This window comes from Talpa occidentalis, unplaced genomic scaffold (assembly GCF_014898055.3).
Source record: "Talpa occidentalis isolate TD23 unplaced genomic scaffold, MPIMG_talOcc4v2.1 talOcc4.2, whole genome shotgun sequence".
In the NCBI taxonomy this organism is placed as follows: domain Eukaryota; kingdom Metazoa; phylum Chordata; class Mammalia; order Eulipotyphla; family Talpidae; genus Talpa; species Talpa occidentalis.
Window position 1 is genome coordinate 73400980 of NW_023602073.1, and position 17296 is coordinate 73418275.

At 40.1% G+C, this 17296-nt stretch overlaps 1 long non-coding RNA gene across 1 annotated transcript; it reads right to left on the reverse strand.

Moving 5' to 3' along the window:
* Positions 1-3912: 3912 nt before the first annotated feature.
* LOC119253352 (uncharacterized) lies at positions 3913-16197 on the reverse strand. The gene is made up of 3 exons (XR_005127051.1): positions 16077-16197; positions 13087-13161; positions 3913-4036 (listed from the first exon to the last, which is right to left on the reverse strand). It is a non-coding gene; the product is annotated as an uncharacterized LOC119253352 (long non-coding RNA).
* Positions 16198-17296: the final 1099 nt, after the last annotated feature.

Consider the following 17296-nt stretch of genomic DNA (forward strand, 5'->3'; position numbering starts at 1 on the left):
CTCAGCCCATTCAATCAAGCTTGCTTGCAGAGTAAATTGTAGATTAGATTTGTGCTATTTTCATTTTAGGGCAGAAGTTATCTTGCAAACAGAAATAGCTGCTCTTCTGCTCACAGTCATGTGAACCGCTGTTAGTGACTTCAGAGCACCAGATCTTCTGCAAGGAATTTCCTGGTGAGAAAAGCATCACATCTTTTTTCTTTCTTTCTTTTTTAAACTCTTAACCCCAAGTTATGCAAATATTTATTATGTGCTATGCTGGGGCTAGAAATCACCTTGAAATCAAAATGGGGAACAGAAGATGGGAGAAGATATTGTGAAGAAAGTTGATTGCTGTTGTAGTTGAGGAGAATAATGGAAGGATGCTGGCAATGGGGTTCTAATAGCAGTCTCACCCTAAGGGGGCCTTGTGCTGATGGGCCCATGTGTCTGACTCTCTGGGACCACATCTCCCTTGTTAGAATATATTTCTATGGAAAACCAAATTTGAATTATGTGGGATTTGAAGTACTTGACTATTTGGGACTGCATCTCTTGGGATGCAAAAATGGGGAGATGATAGGAACCCCACAAAGGTGGGACATCACAGGGCTGCCCCTGGTGGAGGGGAGGCGAGAAGTACACCTCACTGTAGAGCGGTTGGAAGCAAGTGCGTCCTGCCCTGTGCTGGTGCAGGTAGGAAGGAGGGAGTTTCACTTGAGAACTGCATCATGGTCTGAATTCATACTGAGCTTTAAAAACAATCTCAAGCAGAAAATGTGAAGTGATAGGATGTTGGAAATGCTTCTAGATAATTGGAAGAAACAGATGCAAATCAACCCTGGAAAAATACAACGTCAACCCAGGCTGACAGTGCTTCTAAGATGTTTAGCTAGCTAGCTAGCTAGCTAGCTATCTACATCTTAGTATTTATCTCACATTTCAGGGCATCCCTGAAAATCAGAATTCAGCTTACCATCCCCATCAGCCTGGACTGAAGGTGCGTTATGTACATAGGAGACCAGATGCAATGACATAGTAATGAGTTTCAGTTGGACCCATGGCCCAGTTATCAGAGATTGCATTTCCTGGCTGACAGCAGAGGCTGGCTGGCTGAGAGTAAGCTCAGGTTCTCTTCTGCCTGTTTCTATGGGAAAAGGTGACCATAATTCCACTGTAGAGTCCCTGTTGACCCCACTCCCCACCCTACTCCAGTGCCTGGATGACCTTAGGCTTAGATGCATCTGTTTACTCTAGACCAGAGGTTGACTAGGTAGTAAAGGGTCAGATAGTATTTTAGGCTTCTTTGGCCTTGCAGTCTCTGTTGTAGCTCTTCAGCTTTGCCTGGCTATTGCAGAGGGCAAGCAGATATGGACAATGAAGAATTACTGGGTAAGACTGAGCTTTGATAAAACTTTACCTACAAAATAGGCAGCAGTCCAGGACCTGGCCCCAGGCTGTTGTCTGCTGACCCCTGCTGGAGACCACCCACATGTGTTTATTGTACTGTGTGACAAGTTGAAACGTCTGTATTAATTAAGTCACCACATTTTGGGATTTCTTGTTAGAGCATCGTAGCTCGTATCCTAATTAAAACAACCTTCACTATAGATTAACTCCCCAAGCAGTTTTTAAATTCTTCACTTGGCTCTACTCTTGCCCTAGCTGGCAAGTCTTCTTTTGACATTCCTGTTTCCAATCTTGAAACCCAGTTTCCAGACTCCAGTCTGCCACCAAAATGAATTTTTCAAAAGCACGTATTCCCTTTCTTCCCCTCAAAATGCACCGCATTCCTCACTGCACAGGGTGAATTTCCGAGAGTTGTGTAAGAGACAGTGATGCCCCTGACCCTATCCCTGTAGCTTCTGCTACAGACACCAGTGACCTTCCCAGAGGTCATTGCTTATACAGCTTCCTCTGGAGGAATGACCTTCCTGACATGGTCCCCTGGTACATCCTGGTCATCTGTTACAACCTGGGCCCAGGGCTCCTTTTTGAGAAAGCCTTTAAGGCCTCTCACCCCACTAACAAATGAACCACTGTGAGCAGGGACTGCATATTGATGATTTTTATTCCTCCAGCAGCTAGCACAGAGCAGCCTCTGAAAAGGCTTGACTGAGTGAATAACTCACTCCTCTTCCATCGTACCAGTAATCAAATAGATCTCTTTACCTACGAAACATATAACATAAAATCAAGGGAGCAGAATAGAGCCCTTCATTTAGAAATGAGAAAAGGGAGGACCACAGACTAAGTATATTGCTCAAGTATAACTATTCATATTTTCTTTATACATTTCCCCATCTCACCTGTTGTGTAATCCCATCCCTTCAAATCAACCAACTCCTACCTGTATCTCCAGTGCAAGATCTTTGCCTGTGTGTTGGCTCAGTTTTGCCTGGAATTCTGCAAAGCTCTTCCTTGAAGCACTGCTGTTGACACCTCCTGCTTGGATTCTCTTGCTTTGTCATTATTTTTCTTACATATTTTTCCCAGTTACCCTACACAAAAGTCTAATCTCCTCTCTCTTCACCTGGTGAATGGGATATTCAGTGAAACTCTTGTTTGAGGTCCTAAGGTCAACATGAAAGTGAGTTGTGAAAGAAAGCTGGCTCTTTTGTAGGACTTATGAAAAGCTAATAGTTCAGGGCTGGACTGATGATTTCTAAACCTTTTTCCTGCGTGGAGGGTGCAAAATTTTGGGAGATCCAAGAATCAGGAGGATGTGTAGAAAGGGATGGTGTACACGGTGAGTCTACTCCTGTTCCTGAGAGCACGTGGGGCTAGGGGGGAGGACCAGAGTCGGGGGTGAGAGGTAATTGCTCCTCTCTTCAGGTCCTGGAGGGGCGTCAGTCATATTTTCTAGCCCAGAGTGCTAGATAAATGCCTCTTAGGGTTTGGGGTCAGAGTGGGTTAAGACAGACTCTCCCCCGAGAAATGGTCCAGAGACCAGCTGGGCAGCAAAGGTCTGGCTTGGGCCAGACCTCCAGAGTTTGTCATGAAACTCTGGAGTTTCTCCTGAATTCAATCCAGGTGAGAGATGCGGTATGGACTCACCTCAGGTCTTGACAAGGGGCTCTCTGGGGGCTTCAAGATAGCTCAGCAGAGAGAAGTCGAAGGTGCCACTGGATTCCTAGGAGTTTCCAGCAACCTGCTGGCATAGAGATGCTTATCCTGGGTCAAAGGAACTGTAGGATGAAGGCTGATACTGACGAGGGGCTTGTCAACACACTCACGAGAGCCCCTCTGTATAGATTGCCATGCCTGGAGCGCATGAAATCAGTGTATAGTAGTGCCAGTCGGGGTACAATTTCCTTCCCCTTTACCCCCTCGTCTTATGGGTCTGCAACACTGGAGGAGTTGGAGAGGTTGGTCTAATACAGTTGAGCGAGTTGGCAGATGAGAAAGAGAAAGGCCAGGGGCACAGGAGGAAACCAACTGACCTGTAATTTCTTCTGCCAGCCTGGCCTGGCCTGGACAAGGCCTGCTAGAGGAAGGGGAGTAGGTCCAACAGCACTTTGAGTGCCTGTTTGGACTCTGATAAGGGCGTGAGCTTCATATTTCTGCAGTGAGGATATTTACATTAGCTATGAATGACGAAAAACATCACAGGGACAGCCTGAATTGTCATGGAGGGCCTGGGAGAAGTTGGAGACAAAAACTGTTTTATGCTTGTATTTCTCCGTGTCAGTCCTGTTAAAATTTTCCTGCCTACATTTTTAACTTGCAAAGATTGTGAAAATATGTATTATTCCTAGTGATTTTTATCCAAATCAAAGGATAGAAAGAAAAACAAATGATGTGCTTTGGAACTGAGGATGTAAAGGGAATAAGGTTTACTTGCTAAAATGAAAAAACAGCACTTAGATGTTGTGAGCTGACGCTATATTCTCGTTAATTGTGTTTTCACACTCTTTAATAATATCTCATGAGTATACACTTCCACACTTGAGCTATATGTGGGGTTAGGAATTTACATTCTTTTCCACTCCTTCTCTGCAGCCCTTTGGAGAGAAAGCAAACAGAATCACGGGGACTCTCTTCAGTTGTGAGGATCCTGTGGAAATACAGGAGATACTCTAGTTAAAATTAAAATCTCCTGAGGAGGTTGGCTTTAACTTTCTTCATCTCCCTGCCAAAGAACAAGTATCCCCCGGTTTTCACAAATTATGTGGAGGGTAAGTGAAAAATTATGAGGCTTTTCCACCCTCTTGCCATTAGCATGAATGATGGATCCCTGTGGTCCTACGTGCATGCCTGATGGCGGGCACTTGAAGTATGGTGTGGGCATGCATAGGTGGGCACACCTGGGCTGAGAGACTGGGTTTATAAGGACGGCATCACGTGGAGGCCAGGAGAGCAGAACTAGAGAATGAGAAAGAGCAACAGCAGAATGAGAGCAGAACCAGCAGAGAAGCAGAGACCACGAGAGAACACCAGAGAACCCAGGAACAGAGAAGATTTGCTGGGGACTGGGAGGCGTGCCAGCTTCCTGGCCTCCCTCCCCCCACTTCTGCCTGCCATGTACCTGGTAAAAGCTCAATAAAAGCCTGAAAAGCAACCAAAGGCTCCAGGACTCTCCTTTACCCGACTGCTTGGATCATAGAGATCCTGCTCTGTGCCCTTCCTGCCGCTACAGATGTCAGTTTACTTTTATGAAAGACCTACCTTAGCAGCTGTTTTAAATAACTGGAAAACATCTGATGGGATTTTGCTTCATGATAATGGGGAAGTGAACAAGCACCTGCAGTTGATTTGCACATTCCTTCTAGAAGCAGCAGGCACTCTGACCAGCAAGGGGGACCCGCCCAGCTGCTTCTCCAGCATCCTCTTTATACCTGGTGCGTACTGGTCACAGCACTCCTGCTTTTACTGTATGTAAGTGTTATTTTAGGTTTTATGTGTTATTTAGTATGAGTTGGTAGGTTATTTTGGGGGTCTTAAATGCTCAAGAAATTACCATATAAGCTAAAGGTAATTGCTTCTTTATGCCTTTTCAGTTTATGAGAGGTTTCAACTGAATGCTCTACTTCTGCATAGTGGGAAACCCCGAATCTTGATTTGAAATCCTTTTAAAGCTAAAATGCCGCAGAGGATAACATAGCTTCAGAATTAGCTTTAGCTGAGCTGCTGAAAGGAGCCAAATGGAAGAAAAGTAGCAATCTGGAATAACACAGCTGAACTGGGCTCCACAGGTGTTGGGGATGACAGTGATGTCAGTGTCCATGGCGTCATCTTCGTTTTGCCACAAATCATTTGCAGAATGGCTTCCTTTCATAACAAGGTGTGTGTGGAATAATTACTCCTGTTGCTATGGAATTATCAAGTCCCTTGGTTTCAGGGACTGAGGTCTTCATATTAGAGAGCTGTTCGTGAGCCAGGAAGGACTGACTTCATGAAAAGCTGCTTATTTGTACTACATGGGGCCACCACACCCAGCAAACGCAGTGGGAGGCATGTCCCCTCTCCAGCAGGGTGCCGGACAGCCCAACCTCTGTTCTTTATAAAGCAAAAACTTTACATCTAAAATGATGTTTGTATCCATTAATATATACTGCATGCAGAGTTTATAGGGATGTATATATGTATTCTTTTAAAGATTTATTTATTGATTTATATAAGAACCAGGGTACAGACCAGATTTGTGGGAGGGTAAAAGGATTCACCAGAGACAGAGTGGGGAACAGAACAGGCAGACTGACGAAATACACTGCTGAGAGGAGCAGCGGGCGAGACAGGAGAGGTCTGCCACACCATGTGGCAGGGGATCAAACAGGCGCTGCAGAGTCTGCGGACAGCCTCACAGTGCGGTGCTCAATTGCCTGCGCCACCAGGGGAGGCCCAGGGATGTATATTCAAAAGAAGAATAATAGAATTAAAAGGACAACCACATACCATCCAGCCTAAGAAACAGAACATTGCCATTATCTTGGGGTCCTGTCTGTGCATCCTTTCCCTCCCCGTGCTCCAGAGGCACTCCCTATTCAGAATTTTTGTTTTATTAATCCTTTGTTTCCTTTTCAAATTTTGCCACACTTGCATGTGTCACTGTCAATATATTGTTTTGCCTGTAAATGGAACCATGATCAGTGTTCCTTGGTTCCTTGCTCTTTCACATTTGTTGTTGGTATTATGTGTGACTGTCCTTCCTTTTCACCACTGTGTGATGTGCCATGGTATGACTATATCAAAAGAGATATATTAGTTCTATGCCTGATTGACATCAAGATTGGTATTTTGGAGGACCTCCCTGGTGGCTTAGGGGTTAAGTCTCAACTCTGTCACTGCTGTGGCCTGGATTTGATCCTGGCCAGGGAGCTAACCCATACATGGTGCAGCCGACCTTGCCTATCTCCCCCCCTGCTATGCAATTATCAAGTCCCTCAGCAACTACACTCTGAGCAGTGTATTTCAGTAGATCTGCCTGTTCTGCTTCCCACTTTGTCTCTGGTGAATCCTCTTAGCCCCATTCACCTCTAGTATACCCTAGTTCTTCTACACAAAAATAAATAAAAAAGACTGACATTTTTTTCTATTATGTATACTGCTATTATTTTCTTTCTTGAACGTAACTTCTCTAGTTCATCCACCATAGTTTCTTTTTGGTTATAATGCTTATAAAAGGATTACTAAATGGTACAGTATATACACATCCAAATTTACTAGTGACACCACAATATTTTCCAAAGAAATTTTTTCAATTTATAATCCCACCATCAATGTACAAGAGTTTCACTGCTACTACCTTGGTTACCTTTGGTAACCAAGCTTAACAGTTTTAAAAACCTGGTGGCGTGATATAAAATCTGTTATTTAATTTGCATAGTCCTGGCTAATACAATTTCTGACCTAGTAGGACTGGACATCATTTCAGGAATTACAAGTACTTTTTTTTCATTAGCTGTGAAATCCCTATTCCAATCTTTCCCCTGCTTTATAAAGTTTATTTTTCTTTGCTCTTCATTTGAAATCTTCTGTTAAGTGTACTACAGATGTTGCCCCCAAGTTTGTCTTGTCATTTAACTCTTTGTGGGATCTTTGAGTAGCATGAATAGAAGTTTCAAAAAAAATGAAATGTCAAATATACCAATATTTTTCTTTTTGTTTGACTTGAGAAATTGATTCTCTTCTACATATTTAAAAATGTTGCCTTTAACATTTTAATTTCTTAACCCACATGGAGTATATGCATATGTGTGAGCACATTATGCTTGACTGGTTGGATATTTCGAATCTGATTAGGCCTTGAATCAGGATGGGAAGCACCTCATGCCAGCAGTGCACACTGATGGCCCCTTCAGTGGGAGCCCAGCAGGCATGCCCGTGCCCTCTTTAGGGAAGGGCACCATACTGAAACCCCAAGCTCCCAAATCAACAATAACTCTTCTAACTATCGGCATAGCTTTCAGGTCCTGGCACAGGAAGTGCCTACTTAAAAGCTACATGGCTTCAGGGAAGCTTCCTACCAGATATTTATGCTTCATTCATAGTCTTCCAAGATAAATACATTTTATCAATCAGGGTTCTTTTTATTATAAGCATAGCTGCCTCACAACACAGCTGACATTCTTCCTTCATTGGATTTTAAGAGAAACAAAACTCAGCAATTTCCCAAGTTGAGGAGAAAGGATTGTCCTAAATCTTCCCCTTCCTTCACTCTTGTGTATTTGTGTATGGTTAGTATGAGTAGGGATCTATTTTCACTATTTTCTATGTAGATAATTAGTTCTCCCAGCACTATTTGCTGAATAAGTTATGTTTTCCTCATGGATCTGAAATGCTAGCTGGATTATTTTTCAGGTATCACTGTATATGTGGGCTGCTTATTAGCTCTCTCTTCTGTTCCAGCACCACCCCATGCTACTAGCTGCCACACAGTTCTAGTTAATAGAGTGTCATCACAAGTTTTGATATCTGGAAGGTCAAGTCTACCTGTTTCTGCAATAAATCTTGTCTATTTGTGATGAGTTTTCAATCTGTCAACTTAGCTAAACTATAGTCCCAGCTCCATGAACAAGCACTAATCTAGGTGTTGCTATGAAGTCATGTTGTGGATATAATTAAAGTCCCTAATCAGTTGATTTTAAACAAGGAGGATTAACCTGTATTTTCTGGGTGGCCTGAATGCATCTGTTGGAAAGCCTTAAATGCAAAATTGAGATTTCCCCAGGAGGAAAAAGAAATGCCACCTGTGGATGAGACCTTTGGCCAGTCATTTGGAGTTCCATCATGCTTACTATGGTCTCCTCTATGGAGTTACTAGTCAATCCAGCAACCACGTAAGCCGTCTTCTTATAATAAATCTTCCCTTCTCTGCCTCTGCCCCTTTCTTGCTGTCTCTTTCTTCTTCCTCCTTCCCTCCTTCCTGCCCTCCTCTCTTTCTCTTTATATATTGTTCTGCTTCTCTATTTGAACCTTGATTTGTTCGTTACTCTTCTTTCACATAAATTACAAAATCAGCTTCTTATATAAAAATACATGTTCTGATTTTGATTTGTGACTCTATATTCTAATTTGGGTGGAATTGATAGCTTCACAAAATTAAGTCTTCCTATCCATGTTTTCCTGCATATTTAGGTCTTTTCAATGCATATCTTTCTATAAAGATTTATAATTTTCTGCAGAAAATCTTACAATTATTATAATTGCTATCTTTTAAACATCTTTTTTATTACATAAAACACATAATAAAACTTGCACAGCTTAATGAATTGTAGACACCTATGTAATACTTCTCAGGTCAAGAAGTGGAATATTGTTTTTAAACTTGCTGCATGACCCTCTCTGTCCACAAGAGACATAATCATTATTACCTGAGACATAATCATCATTCTGAGTTTTATGATAGTATTTCTCCTTCCCTCCTTCCCTTATTCTTCTCATAGTTTTGCCACTTCTGTAAGGATTGACAAATGATCTGGTTTAGAATCACCTGAATGGAATCATGCAGTGGAAATACTTTGTGGATATTCTATTTATGGCCAATTGTGAAGACATTTTTATTTAGCCTTCATTTTTTTAGTAAAATAAACATTTCACATTACAAAGTGTCTCTATGTCTAAAAGCCTTTTTTTATGCCTCAAAGTCTACTTTGCTGATATTATTCTACCACTCTAACTTCCACACCCCTTCACCATTCTTTCATTTCCAAACTTTTTGAATTCCTTACCTGCTGACTTTTATGGCTTGTCATTATCCTTTCTTTTCCCAGAATCCTTTACTATTTTATTGATGTCAAGTGAGGAGAACATTATATTTTGTACAATTTTTTAGTTATCCTAAGTATGAAGGTTAGTACAATTTAACCTTATGTGCCATTATCAGAAGTAGAGACTTATGTTAGTGACTGACTGCAAAAGTAAATAGTTTCATATCTTATATCTCAAATCTTATATCCTGTAGATTTCCTAAATTCTCTTATTCTAGCATTTTGTATATAAATCCCTTTTAATTTCTTAAAAAAAAAAGATTTATTGATGCATACAAGAGCTAGAGTGTAGGCCAGAGGTGTGGGGAAGTGAGAGGATTCACCAGAGACAGAGTGGGGAGCAAAACAGGCAGATTGACTGAAATACACTGCTTAGGGGAGCAGCAGGTGAGACAGGAGAGGTCTGCTGTGCCATGTGGGTTAGCTCCCTGGCCAGGAATCGAACTCATGTTGCAGTGGCTGCTGATGGCTTCATGGTGCTGAGACTTAACCCCTTGCACCACCAGGGAAGCCCCTAAATCCCTTTGAATTTTGAGTAAGCATATCAGAAAATAAAAAGATTTTTTTAATTTTTCTAGTCCTTTCAATTTGAATTTCTTTTTTTGGTCTGTAATGCAAATACCTTCAATATAATGAATAGAAAGTAGTAATAGTGACCATTTTTTGCTGGTTCCTGCTTTTATGATACATCATTTAATTTATTATTATTAAGCAGAATATTTGCCATAGGGTTTTTTATAGATACTTGGTAAAAGTAGGAAGTTCCCTTTTAGTCCTAGTTTTCTGAAAGATTTTAAATTTTTATTTAAATACAGGACTAGGCTAATTTTTTAAAATTTATTTATTTTTATACAAGAACCGGGGTACAGGCCAGATGTGTGGGAGGGTGAGAGGATTCACCAGAGACAGAGTGGGAAACAGAACAGGCAGACTGACTGAAATACACTGCTTAGGGGAGCAGCGGGCGAGACAGGAGAGGTCTGCTTCACCGTGTGGGATTCTCGCCAGCCGGCCGGGATCAAACCCATGCTGCAGAGGCTGTGGACAGCTTCACATTGCGGTGCTCTACTGCCTGCACCACCAGGGAGGCCCCAAGATTTTTAATTTTTAAAATCGTAACTGTTAGTGAATTTTATTGGAGGTCTGCATCTATTAATATATGCACCTATCATATGAGGTTTTGTTTTGGAATCTGTTGTGATGAATTCATTATCAGATTTTTAAAATGTTGATCCAATTTTGCACTCTTTAATAATACAGCTTCATCACAATGCATTATCATTTTTCTATCTTTCTTGCATTTGGTGTGCTTATGTTTTATTTGGGGTTTTTTTTTGCATCTATTCTCCTAAATAACTTTCTGATAATGCTCATGTCTGGTTTTGGTATGAAGTCTATATAAGTCTCATAAAATGAACTGCAAGTCTTCCCTGTTGTCCTTTCTTTGAAAGAACCTAGGATAAGCTTAGAATTATCTGTTCCTTGAGTATTCAGGAAAGTTTATTTCTAAGGTAGGTCTTATGTATTCTTTGTGGGGAGATTGTAACTACTGATTAAATTTATAGGCTGGATCAACAATCATCAAAGACTCCTGCCAGGGTATTGCCGGCTGTGCCAGCAAGCTTGAGCTGTCTGACCAGTGTCAGGCCCCTAATACCTCCCCTTCCTGTCCTTCCTTCTATCCCTCTCCAGCATTCTCAGAGGGAAAATCCACATGGGCTGCAGCTCCCCCCAGTGGCCACAGATGGGCATCTCTGAGGGAGAGCTTGTTAGTGGTGGGCAGCCACAGCCTGGGGGAAATGGTGAGGCTCTGGGCAATTGCTTGGGTTCCAGCATTGTTACAGAGGGTGGCATTTCCCTAAAGGGCTGTAGGTTTGCTGTGGACAGGAGGAAATGTGAGGATAGGAACTGACTAGTTGGAGCTGAGGAGACTGGTTGGTGGGTGAGAGGACTGGTGGCTTCCCTGGGAAGGGTGAAGGCACAGGGAAGGTGAGTGGGGGTGTTTGGTCTTAGAGGATCACTGTTAGGCCACACATGTTTAGTTGCGACATCAGGGAATATGCAAGAAAAGGGTTATTGGTGGTAGGATATTGAAGGGATATACAAGAAAAGGGGCTGGGTGAATGTGTGCCTGGGCAGGGTCTGGAACTCAGTGTATTAGCTCGTTACCAACAAGTAAGGACATTTATGAAAATTGTGATGTCTGTTAAAGTCTTTCTATAATGCATCAGATCTGATGACCATATATTGTTTCTGGATTTCCTTTCAGCTTTTTGAAGATATATCAAAGGTTTCTGGGTTCATTATTCTGTGAGAAATTAACTACTAGTTGAATTAGAAGTTTTGGGTAGATAGTGTCTTTTCTAATATGTTTATGATCTCTTTCCTCTTCTGGTGTTTAGCAGTTTCAGATATATGTATCTAAGTGTTATTTCTTATCGTTTATCCTACCTGGGTTTCTTCATTTGAGGACTGGAATCTTTTTATCAGTATTAAAAATAATGTGTCAGCCATTATCTCTTGAATATTGTCCCGCCCCATTCTCTCAGTTGTCTCCTTCTAGATTTTATATTGTGTCTTCTCATTTTCCCACCCTATTTTTTCTCCTCTCTATTCTGAATAGTTCCTTGAGATTGAAATTCCACCTAATTAATTCTCTCATCAACCATATCTACTGTGGTCTTTAATCTATGCATTGAGTTTCATTTCTAGAAATTCTATTTTATTTTTTTTCAGACCCTATCTAGTTAACTTTGACAGGCTTTTGTTTTTCATCATATTTTCATTCTTTTATTTCTTTGTAATATTAAACATGCCAATTTAAACATTTTATATGCTAATAGCAACAGTCAAAGTGCTTTTGGGGGTCTGCTTCTGTGACTTACCATTTGACTGTTTCTTACTTAAGATGACTTACTGTGACTGCTGATTTTTGATTATAAGGTCTGATTCTTTATAACTTTATTTGTGGAAAGTCCTTGACATCTGAGTTAAGTTGCTTGGGCCAGTAAACTCTTTAAATGAAATTTTCATGTTAGGGGTTTGGCTCTGTTACATAATAATTGTGAATTTCAGATCCAAACCAATTTGATGGTGAGCCTTGCAGTTAAAAATTCTCAGTAAAAGATTGTCCCCACCCATACTCATGCACCCAGAAACAAGACAAAAATGGTCAAATAGAAAATGACTACCTGCTTTTTCTATGGATGAGGGAGGCTGCTGAGGTTCTATTTTACTCACTACAGATGACATCCTTTGAGATTATAGCACTGGGAGTTAGGTCTCTAATCCAATCTCCTATACTTCCCACCTGACTTATGCTCAGCTTTCTCCAGGCACTGATCCATGGATACTTAACCAGATTCTCCTATACACAGTACCAGGTATGCTTTCATCTCATGTCTGGAAGTTATTTCTGGTAATGGGAATATGCAGTTGACTCGAGCAATATGGGGTTAGGGACATTGCACCTCCTCCCTACCCCATGCAGTTGAAAATCAGTGTATAACTTTGTTCTTCTCCAAAACTTAACTACTAGTAGCTGCTGTTGACCAGAAGCCTTAATGATAATATAAAACAGTCGATTAACACATATTTTGTGTCACATGCCCTGTATACTGTACTCTTACAATAATGTAAGCTATAGCAAAGAAAATTTATTATGGAAATCACAAGGAAGGGAAGATATTTTGTGGTGCCATACTGGTATTTATCTATACCAAGAGTTTATGCCATCTGTTCATGAGGAAATCCACATGTAAGTGAACCTGTGAAGTTAATACCCGTGTTCAAGGATTAATGGTACTTTGCTTTTATTTTATTATTTCATTTTTTTGTACTTTGCTTTTAAAAGAATCTTTATTGCGTCTCCTTTTTCTTCTCCCTCCCTTTGTCCTACCTTTTCCTTATCTGGTGGGAATGGAGCTCTCAGTTGGGGAACTGACTCTCCTCTTGCTTCTATCCCTTGAAGTAGCTAAAAATAAAAAGATAATTAATGACTTAAATAATCATGTACATTTTTAATAGACTCCAGAGATCCTGTTAAGTAAAGTTTATTATAAACACACACACACACAGACACACAGCATCTGCTATGTATGGGACATTGTTCTAAGTGCTCTGCAAATATTCATTCCTTTAATACTAGTAATAGCCTAATGAGGTAGCTACAATGATTTTTTTCTATCATTTTTCCATGCAGAAACCTAGGTCTAGATAGACTAAATGGCTTGCCCAGGATCATAGACCTTGTAAACGGGAAAGCCAGGGGTGAGATCTCAGTAGCTGGACGTAGTGACCCACCGCTAATGTCAGACACGTTGTGACACTGTGGTAACTGTATTCATTCTTCTTAACCTGCCTCCAGCATTGCTCTGGGAGGTTTCTTAAACTTTCTTGTTAGGTGTTACACATTTTAGGAAAAAAATCCCAGAAAACACATTATTCTGCAAACATTTCTGATGTCTTAACCAGGATTAAGATACCTCCTCGGAAACAGGAAAGAAATAAAGCTGGGAGATGGGGAACAGAGTTCTGGTCATGATTCAGTTGAAAAGGACAACAATAGAAGGTGCCAGGAAACTCCTCATCAAGTGCCTTGAGAACATTTCTGAATGAATGATAGTCAAAGGGGAATCTCAGTGGAAACAGAGGCACAGTCCCTGATGCTTCATAAAGGTGTCCTCTTTCTTTAACAGCTCCTGGGCTTAGCTGTGCCAGATCAACTCTCAATAGCCTGGTCCCTTCCACACTACTTGTACTTCTGTAGTTTCTGTAATAGGTTCACTGATGTCATGTTATGGAAAAAAATTTGGATATAGATTCAGAAGACCAGAAGTCTAATTTCCACTTTGTACTAGCTATGCAGACTAGTGATTTAGCCTTTTGAACCTCAGTAGCCTCATCTATAAAAAGGAAGTAATAATAGCTGTCCTGCTTACTTATATAATTGTTAATACTAATAGTAGTACTTCTTTACAACCACATACCTATAGCCAATGGTAAGTGTAGTAAAGGAAAGAAGTAAAATGCAAGTTAATATGGCTTATTGCTTATCAAAAGGATGACTAAATGTTTTAGACTCGGTCATTTTATTTTCTATGTTTTCAGCTATTGAGCTCACCTCTAGTGTATCACTAAACTTGCTTTTAGGATGTAGGTTTTACATTTTTATAATATTTGACATATTAAAACTTCACCAGATGTGCATTTGGTCCCTTGACCATTTTGCATGTGGTTTTTGGGTTGTTACAGACCTTCATCCAGCTCCTGAGGGTCATGCTAGGCTCCATTTTTAAGGTTCCTCTGGTTTACAGTGGAATGTACCATTGTGAGACAGTTTGGGCATAGAGATTATATATATGCCCATATATAAAAGATATATATTATCTTATGTATATTATATATGTATATATTATATACAGATTTTATATATATATATATATATATATACACACACACACACACACACATGCCCATACAGATTGGGCATAGAGATCGCATATTTAGGGGACCATCTTTTTGATAATTTAGATTAAAAAATCTTGAAACATATGATTATTTTCTTTTCATTGCTGTGAATCTTTCATTAGCTTTATAGTAGTCTCCAAAGATTTCTCTCCTGAACTGGAGAAGTATATTTGTATATTGATGACAGTTAAGAGTTAGAATTTCAGGATATGACATTATAATATTCTTTTCTTTGAAACAATAAAATATATTGGTAAACCTGTAAATGGCAAAGCAACCTAATTTTTGTTTTTAGGAATTCTTGTTCTCAACGAGCTTAGATGTTAATGACATGATAACTTATCGATAACTTATTTATTGTAGGGTGTTAATGTGTAATAGTTTTTAGAAAGTTTCAAGAATTTTATATAAGTGTGATTATTAAAACTGATCAAACAGTAAACTTAGAATTTGAGTACTTCACAGTATGTAAATTTTACCCTAAAAACTGTAGACAAATATTGAATTCTTGTGAGTGGTATATATATATATATATATATATATATATGTGGAAACATATAAGGTGAAATGTGCTGTTGATGTTTATGACCTATTTTGAAATGTATAAAACAATCACATATATCGATGAAAGGATAGATAGATCTGTGAAAAAGCAGCCAAAAAATCCTAGCAATGGTACATAGTGTCCATTGTATAATTCTTTCAACTCTTTAATATCTTTGAACATTTTTATAGTTAAATGTAGTTAAGAGGGAGAGAAAGTAGCCAAAGGCAGATCCATACACCATTGTAAATTCCTTTAGAGTGCGTGTCTTCTCATTTTTGTTAGCAAAATGTGCCCAATATAGTGTTTTGCACACACAGCCCACGAAACACAGAAAACTCACAATTACAGACAGGGGACAGGAGTTCCCTGAGTCTCCCAAAATGAAGCTGAGGTTGTGAGTCTGGAATAGCCCTAATTAAAGATGCAGCTATTCATTCAGTGCTAGCTTGTGTCAAGCTTTGACCTAAATACTTTTGAATATCACTCATTTTAATCCTCACAGCAATCCTCTAGGTGGGGGAAGAAAGAGAGCATTATTTTCACATTACAGATGAAGAAACTGAAATTAGGGGAGAGCAGTTCCCTCTGGACCTTAGAAAGCTAGAATGGTGAGAGAAAACTTAACCAGATATTAGGTAAGCACAGTCTCCATTCAGCAACATTTCAAAATGCTTTAACGTCCAGTTTGTGATGATTTTTCAAGGAAACTAAACAAGAAAGTTAGAAGAGTCACAATTTTTTTTTGGAGTCTGGATCTTGGAGCATTCTAAAACAATTGAAGGAAGTTGTTTTGGATGGATGGATGGAGGGATGGATAGATGGATGGATGGGTGCATTCATTCATTCATTCATTCAGTAAACTGAACTCTTACCATTCATTTACTGAACTCTTGTCATGTTCCAAGTGCTGTTCCAGTTGCAAGGGATGTAGCAGTAAACAGAACAGAAAAGTTCCATTGCCTTGTGGACTTACTTCTTAGTGGGCATCTGAAAAGTTAGTGATGGGCAGCTTTTACTCCAGGAATAAACTCTTTATGAGGTCACGAAGGAAAAGAACTTTCTCGTCCACCAGGTTATCTTTGTATCCTACGACCTATCCCTGAGCCCAAATGTAGTGGCTTGCAGGTGAGCCTCAAGATGTCCGTGCTCTAGCACTAAACACCTAAGAGTTTATAGGGCGCCCCATCTCCATCATAATATATAATTGAAAATAAAACCCTGATGAAAAGTCTATCCATAGTTAGATTTTTTCCCATGAGAATTGCCTTTCCATGAAAATAGGAAGCCCTTTTCTACCACAGCCTGACCAATGTCTTCCGTACGTGTTCTCGTTTTGCAGGTTCTCTGTGCCTGGAGTACCATGCCGTGGAATGGTCCTGCTCTGGAGGTTTGTTAACTACAGAAAGAGTAGTTTTGGAAGTGACTGAAGCTTGAAATGCTGTTGGCTATCTTCTGGATATTCAATCATTTTAATATTCTGTATTTTTGTTGCCTTGTTCTGTTTACCTTGGTTGTTTACTAAGATTACTCTTGCAAAACCTCAAGTGGCTTGTTGGCTTCCCAGGAGGACGAAGTAAGTCTTTCCATAGCAGTTTTTATACAGTGGAAACCATCTTCTTTCTTTCTCTGTCTTCATTCTAGTTTTGCTGCCACCACAGGCCATATTCTAAGAAGCTATATTCTTAGCTGGCTATTTTACTTATTAGTTTTCAGTAATCCTCTTTTCTCTGAATGCTGTTTCAGTATCTGATTAATATTGCTTACACATGATTTTGATGTGTTGTGAGGTCCAGAGTAGAGGCTTGGATTTTATCTCCCCTTCTCTCTTCTGTCCGGGGAACTGCCTCCTATCCTCTTAATCAGCTGATTTTATAATAAGTAGAGCCTTCTTCTTTCATGGGGCTCAAGTTGCTGCTTGGAACTAAGGTAGGCTGGTCAGAGGACTCAAAATATGAAATCAATTGACATGTAATTTTTAACTGATGAGGTACTATCTTAAGGTACTGGCCAGGGCTGTTTCCTCCAAGGGAACTGGGAGACTAGAGAAGCTTGACTGCTTATTTCTATAATAAAACTTCCTATTGGAAGCTGG